Genomic DNA, 10,452 nt, shown 5'->3' with positions numbered 1-10,452 from the left:
ACGCAAGAGAAACTGTATGTGATTGTAATACATTGACCACTATCGTTCGAGTACATTTACATGTAAAAAAAAAAAAATTATAAACAATCGACGATTTTTTTTTTCACGTTGTTTATTTGAAGGGGAAAAAGTTCGAACTGTTTAAGTCGTAAGCTTGTTCCTTCTATATGCAGTAATCTAAACCTTAGCGGTCATTTGGGTGTATGACACAAAGTTTAAGAATAAGAGGTCATACCTCAGAGGTTGATGAAACCATTGCAGTACTCGTATTAGTCGGAGAAAGGAAGAGTGATCACTCGCACTGGCGAACCCGACACCGAGTCCACACTGACTCCGCCGACACCGCCCCACAATGTTGTGGGGCATCTCAAGAACCGGATCCTTTAAACGACCCTTTGTGGTTGTGGATACGGGGTCCGAAATGTTTACCAGCATCTTTTCGCTTATTTTAAACAGTATCATTCTGCAATAAACTCCCCATGGACCACCAAGGGGGCCCCAGTACAAAAGGGAAAACCATGGCCGTCCCTCCATTGAGTTTCAATTAGTTGAGACATCAACGGGACCGCCAACGTCGACGGCTTCGCACCCTCCGTGACGAAGGACATGGAAGGCCGCGTTACATCTTGTGCTTTGGCACGCGCTTACAAACGCCAGTTTCTCTAGAGACCGGAACTTTACAACATTCCCATCTCCCCGCTGAAAAACAAAATGAAAGGAGACGAGAAGGCCAATGCGCCAACGACCCTTTTCAGTACTCCTTCTGATTTTGGTCAAAGATGTCTTATAAATGGAAAACGACTAACCTTTTTTCAAAAATTTCCAGGATCCAGCACGGGGTTCCCTGACAACACTGGGGCCCGGGGCTGCAGCCCCCTTAGCCCGTACCTTAATCCGGCCCTGCCCTCTCTGTTGTAGCTCGCTCCTTGTTCGACTTTTCGTGCTTTCGCTCAACTATGTCTAAGCAACCAGCTTTTTGCATTTCGATTTAAAGGGGCCCTGCAAGAACTTTTTACTGCTTTTTTTTTTTTTTTTTTGCACCGAACCTGAGCGCGCTGAAGTAGTAACTTAATGAAACTTTTCTTTTCTCGAATGTCGCTTTATTTTAAAAGTTATAGGCAAATTAAAATTACAAAAACAAGCGAAAAATAGCCTCCTTCATGACGTCCCATGGTTGCTTCAGTAGCCGTGAACTAGAGGAGGGGTAATGAGCTCAGCGAGCGCTCATGGCTGCCGCAGTCCGTGTCGACGGCTCGAGAGCGCGTCACTAAAGCACGTTCTGGATAGGCTGTATGAAGCGGGCAGCCAGGGCGGCTTGCATTGCATTTGCTGCGCGATTAAACATTAATTCGGCATGACACTTCATTGGCCACAAACGACAGCAAACACGGGGTAAAAATCAGTTCAGAACGGGAGCCACTTCGCGCTGCCATACCTCCAAACGGCCAAACCGCAAGCCAAAGCTGCTCGCCGAAGGCCTTCGGAACGCTCAGAACCGGTCGGATCCTCGACTGCAGCACCGCCGCGTACATCCGGGACCTTTCTGTGCTGCCCGCTCGTCGGTGCCTGATCCCACTACACCTTTCTAGTATGCACCGCCTTTTCCACCGCTTGGTGGTGCGTATGTCGACGGGTAATTTCTTGTTTCCGCACTCTATAAACTGCATTTGTTTTGTCTAAAGTACTGAACAAAAACTACTTTTATAAGTAATGGAAGCGGCTCGGCGCCACTTATATTTTGCATTTCGACTAAAAAGAACCTTTTAGCGGCTCTGACCAGTAGAAAGGCTACGACCTAAAACGTCACGATGTCGTCACATATTGCGCGCTTTCGGCACCGCGGTCGGGTCCGGTTAAAATATGACGCACTGATATTTAGTTACTCTCTCCGTGCCCGCAGGTTTGCTCGAACCCCAGGAGCCGTACCAACCCCAAAAACGTTAGACGCTTAAATACGATTGCAGAGCCCTTTTAAGTAAATTGCGAGTCAGCACTTTTTGTGTGTGTGCGTGTGCGTGTACGTGTGCGTGTGCGTGTGCGTGTGCGTGTGCGTGTGCGTGTGCGTGTGCGTGTGCGTGTGCCTGCGTGCGCGTGCCTACATGTGCGTGCGTGTGCGTGGGTGTGTTCTTTTGTTCGTTTGTTTACGAGTCTTAGCCAAGACAAGCCACTAGAATTAGACCCTTTTCAAACGTCCACGCCAACGCCGCAGTGTCCGCCATTGCTTGCTCAGACACTGATCATGTATTGGACACGAGGGCTGCGTCAGCGTTGGGCGACGACTCGGATCCAATCGCGCGCTTCGTGTCCAAGCAGTGGCGAGCATCAAAGTTGCTCGATGGACTTCTGAAAGGAATTGGTTACGTCGTCTCCTCAGGCTTAAAAACGGCCAGAATGAGAGGTCGATCTAGAAAACAGGGCGAGATCATCACTCATGCTTTGTTATTTAAGCGAGGTAAGGCAAGGCGAAGGCCTGCTGCACCATTTATTGCCGATGAACGTGCCTGATAGTGCAGAGACCATGACAGATTTCTTCCGAAGCGAGCGATTCTGGGCGCCGCATGTCTGCCTTAGGAGCCTGGACGTCGCTAAACGAAAACCTTTCAGCCTTTCCACTCTGGTGAAAAAGGGAGACCAGCGAAGCTGTACTGTGGTGGGAATGAAGCGATGGCCGGTCGCAAGTCGGCAAACCAGAGTAGAAAGGCTGGAAAGGTCTCCGCCATCTATGAACGACGGCGGCAACCAGACAACCGGCAAGCCGATTGTCTGGTTGCCACTGTCGCTCATAGATGGCGGTATCTGTCCAGAGTTCTGTGTAATCATTTGTTATGCTCATGGACACAATCCTGGGGAAACTAGCCCTTAACAGCTCCGCTGTAAAAAGCAGTTAAAGGGACACTGACAGGGTATTTATGCTCGCCGAGGTTTTTAGTTGTACGTGACATATGAGAGCTCAACTACCCAGAACAGAATTTGCGGCTCGAAATTCGGTTTCTTTCCGCCCGAAAACCGCCGATCAAGAACTGGCCGGTTCGAGTCTCGCTCACTCTCTTTTCCGCGGTCACGGGCCGTTTTCTAAGGTATCGATGCGACCACCAAATTTAATCAAAGTCGTGGGTCACTGAAGGCACACACTCAATATTAAAAATAGAAAAAAATATGAAACCCATTTTTTGTGGCTTCTAAAAAGCTGCAAATACGTTGATTGAAAAAAAAGTTCCACAGACAACCGGAAGCATTCTGTGCGTGCGTCGTTTCGCGTATCGTGGGACTTGCAGGGACGGCGATGGCAGCGGACGACGGGCGTGGGACCTCTATTTCAGAACTGTCGTTCGCGGTACCGTCGAATTTTGTCTGCCTTTAAAAGAGAAATTTGGGACTGGTCAAAAGAATTGGTATTCATGCCGTACGACACGCCCGACCACCAAGCCGATTTGCACGAAGACGTCGCCGAGCCGTCGCTCCCTTCTTGTGGCTGAAGACATCGCTCGCGCAAACGTCAAGCGCGACGTGTCTACTTCGAGTGGAATATGCACGCGTACGATTTCTTTACTAGGTGAGAATGTCGCCAATGCGTGGTGCATCCTGACTTCGACCCGGGAGTGCTTTTGCTAGAGGAAAATCGGCAGCAAACTTGCCAACTTACAGTTTATCGGCTGAATTATTACTAAGGAAAAAGATACCCCACTTTCGATATGCCCCAGTAGCTCAGTGGGAAAGACGTCCACTTCACACCCGGTGGAGCCGGGTTCAATCCCCCGTGAAACTTTTTTTTTTTTTTCTAAGTATTTTTTGATGTCTACATTTTTTTTTTTTTTTTACAATTATTACTGAAGAAACAAAAAAAAATAAACAAATGTTGTGGACGACACGTCGCTGAATTAGATGGTATGGGATATCCTTTTTGACACCTGCGAACTCAATGTAACCACTTTCCACAAAATGCAAGGAGCATATAAATCAGGTAGCGTCCGCTTTCCGAGGTGCCCGTAAATGGTCTACAGGAATTGCAGCCAGCCATTGGTCCCGATCCCGTTGATCTTTCGGAAACTCTGTCGCACAATGCCACTTCTGTTTCGGACGCGGGACATGTGAGCCAGCTCTTCACGCAACATCTTGGGTGTATTCTTTTCGGAGCCGATCAAAATTCACCACGGGCACTCACTACTCATCTCCAACTCCTCAATGTACAAAACCACTCATCTTGGAGTAGAGAACAACGAGCGGAACATACATAACTGCAAAAGAATCCCACGGCGAGCAGTTCCCATACGCCACATGTCGTCTGCTACCGGGAAGGAGAAAAAAAAAACGAAAAAAAACACGGTCGGGTGTAGCCACGTGACTTCCGCCACTCACTCTCTTCTCTCCACTTCTCCGACCTCCGTCGGGTTTCGGTTTCGGTTTCGAGCAGTTGCGTCTTTTGGTTTTATTAAAAAAATACGCTACTCTGTTGCAAAATATTAATTGGGTAGTCCTCCCACACCATAATGAAGCGCCTGGCAAAAAATTAAAAAAATTTTTTGGGGGGTGTCAGTGTCCCTTTAAGGTTCGGCGCATGCGCAGTGGTGAGCCCCTATTCCTTAGGGGCCCTCGAGCGCAAGGGTCCCCCATTCTAAAACTTCTTAACATCAGAAAGACTTCGAGCATGTAAGAAGCACGGTGGAGCGCTAAAGTTACCGCCCGTGGAGCAGGTGCAGGGCTACCGGTTCCATAACGCGCCCCCGCGGTATTTTTCGTCTCTCATGGTGGCCCCAGCCTTGTGCCTGTACCACGAGTGGTAACTTTAGTGCACTACTGCGCTTCCCACATAGTTGAAGTATTTCTGAAAGTTGCGGATTTAGTGGTTTTCGGTGACGCTCAGCAAGCTGCAAGCTTCTAATTGGAACAACATGTGTATGCTTGCTAATTAAAACGCTACTTAACAAATTTTAGTTCATTATTCGGCTTATTGCGACGATTAGCCCCCTATATTGTGTTCCCCTGATCGTACAACTCAGTTGCACAAACCGCATTAGTGTAGCTTTCATTGCTTTTTTTAACACGTCTGTTACGTTTAAGAAGAAACACCCTATAGTATACTATAAAGGAAGCTGTAAAAAAAATTCATTCTTTCTTCTTGCTTTTTTTTTCAAGGTTTTTTTTTGGACAGGTAGGAACAAGTGAACTCTCAATCATCAAAATCTTCAGGATGACTTAGGCATGACAGTGAACATTTTTTTCTGGGTGTTTGTAACTTCAGTGGCGGATCCAAAAGAGGGGGGGGGGGGGGGGGCTACGGGGGCGGCCCCCCTCCCCAAACCAAGTCGACCCCCCCCCCCCCCTCCCCCCTTCTCGGAGGGCAATTTGACATGGGTGGACCCCCCGGTGCACACGAAAGAAGGGGAGAATAGCATCCTTACAAATTTTCCGCCTTTCAAAAAAACGGAGTTCTGGATCCGCCCCGGCGTAACTTAGACATACTCAAGTGCTAAATGGGAAGATAAACAATAGTTCCAAAGTTAACGGGAAATATAAGTAAACGTGCCCCCCATTTATTTTATCGACAATGTTGGCTATTCCAGACTTCCTCGCCTACTAACCAGGAAAAAAAAATGGAAGACGTTTACGATTCTCTGTAACGTTGAACTGGAGCGCAGCTCTTGATGAGGAGGAGGGAGGGTACGGAGGGGAGGGCATGCCCCTCCTTCCCCTCTGTACCCTCTCCTCCTCTTTTCCTGCTCCCGTCCCATTTAGCGGAAAAAATGCAACCGCTAAATTTAGCAGAAAAACATCATCACTGATGACGTCATCAGTGACGTCATCGTCATCCGCATCGTCATCATCACTGATGACGTCATCAGTGACGTCACTGATGTCGTCACCGGCATCCGCATCGTCATCGTCATAATCGCTGATGACGTCATCAGTGACGTCACTGATGACGTCACCGGCATCCGCATCGTCATCGTCGTCATCACTGATGACGTCATTAGTGACGTCACTGATGACGTCACCGGCATCCGCATCGTCATCGTCATCATCACGAATGACGTCATCGGTGACGTCACTGATGACGTCACTGGCATCCGCATCGTCATCGTCGTTGATGACGTCATCGGAGTCCGCATCGTCATCGTCCCTGATGATGTCATCAGTGACGTCACTGATGACATCATCGGTATCGTCACGTGACCCCCAAGGTCACTTGACCCCCCCCCCCCCAGGTCACTTCACCTCCCCAGTACCCTTCCCTCCTCCTCCTCCTCAAGAGCTGCGCTCTAATTCGGTGTTACAGGGAGTTGTAAACGGCTTTCACTTTTTTTATGTATATTTCGGGTGTCTAAAGTATCATTTTCTAGCTAAATTTCTTGTTTCACTTTGCACCTCTTGTTTATTTCAGACCTTGATTTCAACCAGTGGGAGCTGCTCAAACTCCTTGTGCCACAACTTTTTTTTTTCAGAATTTATTTGATTTTGTTGCATAGGTCTTAGATGTTGGAAGTGCCGTCTTTTCCTAGTCAACTGTTTTGTTTCAACACTTCCAGGACATTTGTATTTCCTAAATCTTCCTAGTCGGTTGTATTGGTCAACTCCTCCTAATCCGTTGTACTGGTCAACTTTTCCTGGACTTGGGTACGTAGCATATAAGGCGTGTACGAAATAAACTTTGTAGTTGAGTTTGAGACGTTGCCTGTTCTTTTTATGTTCTCCTTTGTGGTTTCCTTTTCCTGTCCGTCTCAGGTTTGCTATCATGTTTAGACTAAAGTATTGGTTCAGCTCTTCCTAGTCAATTGTACTGTTTTAACTCCTTTTGGTTATTTGTATATTGTTTAAGTCTTCCTAATCGGTCTAATTGGTCAGTTCTTCCTAGTCAGTTGTACTGGTCAACTATTCCTAGTCTATAGTATTGGTTCAGTCCTTCCTAGTCAGCTGTATTGGTCAACCCTTCCTAGTCTATTGTATTGGTTCAACTTTTCCTAGTCATTTGTATTGTTTTAACTTGTCCTAGTTACTTTTGTTTTTACTCTGTCTAGTGAATATGTTAATATTGTTAATAAGTATTTCCTTCCGAAGCCTCAGCCTTTACGTATTTAGCTGCATCTTTTTTTTTTTTTAATAAACACTTCTCGAAAGTTTTTGAATTTGCAAAATTTTTGCTTACTGTGCAACTTAGCTCTGCCCCAGAAAAGTATGTGGTGTTAAAGGGATACAACAATAAAATTTTGGCGCTCATTTTTTGGTATATATGTGTTCAAAGGAGCAGTATCACATCGAACACACCAATATCTTGTTAAAAAAGTCACGAAAAGAAATTTTAAAACAAGTTAAACGATTAGCAAAGAGCACCTGGTAAATGTCGCTAACGCCTCGTTTGTAATGCTCGTCTAGCAACCTTGACAGGTAGTGACGATGCTTGTCTCGCCTCCGGCCACGACGAGAGAAGAGGGGAAGGAGGAACTCCCCTCTTCCCGAGAATTCCCTTTGTGTGTCCTAGAAGTCGCTATTGTCCCCCTACACGATTATAGAAGAATAACCCGCCACTCAAAATTCGTACAAAAGGAGCCGTTTCGGTGGCTGGAACGACTAGGCCATCCTCTCGACGTCAGCCTCTCTGTAGCTTTGCTCGTCCCGAGACGACCTACTTCACGATTGCGCCGGATATCACGTGCTCTAAGCTGGGCCTTCTCAGAGCGCTTGCCAGAATGGGCCGTTTATAACGAAAAATACAGCCACCAGGCTCAAACTACACACGTGCGATTGTCATTTACGGATATTGTGGATCATAACGCAAAAGACCTTCTAGTTGTCCTGTAAACATCGCTCGAGACGCCTCGTAGCATAAAAAAGAGGGAGCGTTATGACGTCTACAAGACGGCCAGAATATGTCTAAGATGCCTAGGGCTATATAAAGTTTTGCCAAGACATCTTCTAAGACATCTTGTTGTCTTGCAGACGCCCAACCGAGATTTTGCAAGAAAACACGTCGTGTTTTCGAAGTCGTCTACAAAGTGTCTTGCAAGATGTCTTGCAGCCCAAAAAAGAGGGAGCGTTATGAAGCATATATCGATAAGACATCTCAAAACATATTGCGCAATATTACGCCTTGTTAGCACATCTTCGAAGACTTCTTTTAGTTGTCTTAGAAACGTCCTAATTACATCTTGCAAGGCGTCTTGTAGCTGTCTCTAACATGTCTAGGAAGCACCTTGCAAGACGTCTTGTAGTCCAAACAAGAGGGAGCGTTATGAAGTCTAGAGGGCAGCTTCAAGGTGACTCAAGACGTCTTAGGCTATATCACGTCTTGCCAAGACAAGCGTCTTGCCAAGACGTCTTTCGACGTCTAATAGGCGACTTGGTGTTCAGTGGGCAAGCCGCGTTGCACAACCTGTAGCCGGTGTTCCGGGCGGGGCAATAATTACTCTTTTCTTTTGGGGGCACAGCTGCTCTTTCCTTGGCCGTAAAAGAGTATTGGCATGCAAATTCGAACTCAAGGTTGATTCACACACTTCCGATTGAGTGCGGCTGCAACGGCTTGCGACGTTAATCGTTGCTATGGCGACGAAATTTTAAGCCGCTTACAACCGCCCCGTTGCCCTAGCAATCAGTAAAAAGATTAACGTCGCAAGCCCTCTGCAGTCACATTTGGTCGAACTCGCGCAAATGTGCCGAGCAGCCTTTACGCTTACGTTCTTACGCGTAGCCCTAATAGCCTCCGTCGTACTCGAAAAAGATTTCGAAAAGTAGCGCTTTGGGGAATCAACCATATACCCAACTCATAAACCATGAAAGGTTCGCTAATTTTAAATACAACCCAATGCGCCCAGAGATAACTTAATTATTATTGTGCTAAAAATGAAGCAGGCAGTGAAACAACTTACAATACTAAGTGGCACTTTTTGTTTATAGCGCTGAACAGTGAAAATGCATATGTAGCACTTTCATTAAGATCCTTACATCCACAAAAAGCAAGTTTTTGCAAAAAACAAAAACGCACGTCCGTCGAGCCGGATTCGAACCAGCGACCTATGGATGACAGCAATCGTTTCCTCTACAGTCCACCGCTCTACCAACTGAGCTATCGACGGAACAAATTCTATGGGATTAAAGTCAGTATAGATTTCTTTTTACGTATTTTATTTTTTTTAGTTAATTCTTTTTTTTTTATGTAGCGTTTTATTTTATTTTTATTTTACTAATACTTTTTATACTTTCAAAGCTGAATGTTCATTTCTCGCTGTGGAAATGAACAGATTGTAACGTTGTGAAAAATTCTAGCCCTCTGAACAAAAGGCGCGACTTGAGTCATGTTCAATGATTCGTTGCATTCGATGCTCTAGACACAAGGAAAAAAGCTAAATAATAGCCTTGATTTGAATTCTCTAAAGGACGCCCAAGTTGTCAAAAGCCCAGGTGAGCGCGACTTCGGGAACCGTGGCTTGCTTTTTGTTAACGGGGGAGTGCCGCCCTCTGGTGTCCATATGCAGAAACGTTTCCTCTTAGATTCTTGGCGCGTATCCCACACGTTTGAACCATTTGAACTCTGGGTGGTTTATGGACCAACGTTCGTTTGGGCAGTTTGAAGCTTTTATACATCCGGATCAATCCGAATCCTTCTTTCGGAAAACAAGAAAGCATTTTAAACTGCTAAAACCTAATAGTGGAGGCGGTCAGAAATTACTTTGTTGCTTGCGTTGAGAGCGCGCCGTCGATTTTCATCCCTCGATGACAGCGTTCCAAAGATCGCAAAATATCACGGCCCACACGAGCCGCCACAGCTGAGTGTGTTCCTTTTGAGCACCTACTGACAGCGAGCTTTCACCAGATTCCTTTCGCACCGTCAAAATTCTTGTTCATAGTAGAGCTGCTTGAGCTGGTGGCTACGTTTTATCGAAGCGGAGACCAGGGGTGGATTTACGACTCCGGCCTGGGAGGAAGGGGGGAGGCGCAATATTTTCATTAAAAAAATGTTGACCTTGAGAGGGCTATGGGGGTTGAAATCAAATATGGAAGCTGCTAAAATCTAGCGCGCGGTACCCTCTAAACCACTGCAATCTGAGCCCCGGACGATCCCGGCTTGCATTGGCGCCACTGGGCTGCGTTGACCTCGATTTAGCTCTTGGAGCCCCGCTTTTGTGTCCACTGTGGATTACCCCCCCCCCCCCCCCCCTCCCACACATTCTTCCCCCTTTTTTTTTCTCTTTTTAAGTAATTTTCATAACATGAATTAGGGAGCTAGCTGGAAGAGACAGACGTAGGCCTGTGACGATCTTCAATTGATCAACTGCCTAACTATTCTGAAAAAGAATCAAACAGTCTTTTTCTCTTCTTTGGAGGGAATGTCTTGGTTCTGGGTGCAAGTGCAAGTTTGCGCATTGGGTTGTGCGGTGTGGAGAAATGTTTTATTTGTGTATTTCTCTTTAATTTGACGTTTTCTTCTTCAGGAGTGTTTGGGTGATTTTTTCCCGTTTCTTT

General features: G+C 46.4%; 1 non-coding gene across 1 annotated transcript; it reads right to left on the bottom strand.

Moving 5' to 3' along the window:
- Positions 1 to 8,975: 8,975 nt before the first annotated feature.
- On the bottom strand, positions 8,976 to 9,065 carry Trnay-gua. Its single transcript is given in 2 exon segments — positions 8,976 to 9,011; positions 9,029 to 9,065. It is a non-coding gene; the product is annotated as a tRNA-Tyr (tRNA).
- Between the last annotated feature and the right edge of the window lie 1,387 nt (positions 9,066 to 10,452).

Source organism: Ixodes scapularis, unplaced genomic scaffold (genome assembly GCF_016920785.2).
Source record: "Ixodes scapularis isolate PalLabHiFi unplaced genomic scaffold, ASM1692078v2 PGA_scaffold3__209_contigs__length_174095766, whole genome shotgun sequence".
NCBI lineage: Eukaryota > Metazoa > Arthropoda > Arachnida > Ixodida > Ixodidae > Ixodes > Ixodes scapularis.
Note: the sequence above shows the minus strand (reverse complement) of the source record. Positions and strands in the feature narration are given on the sequence as shown.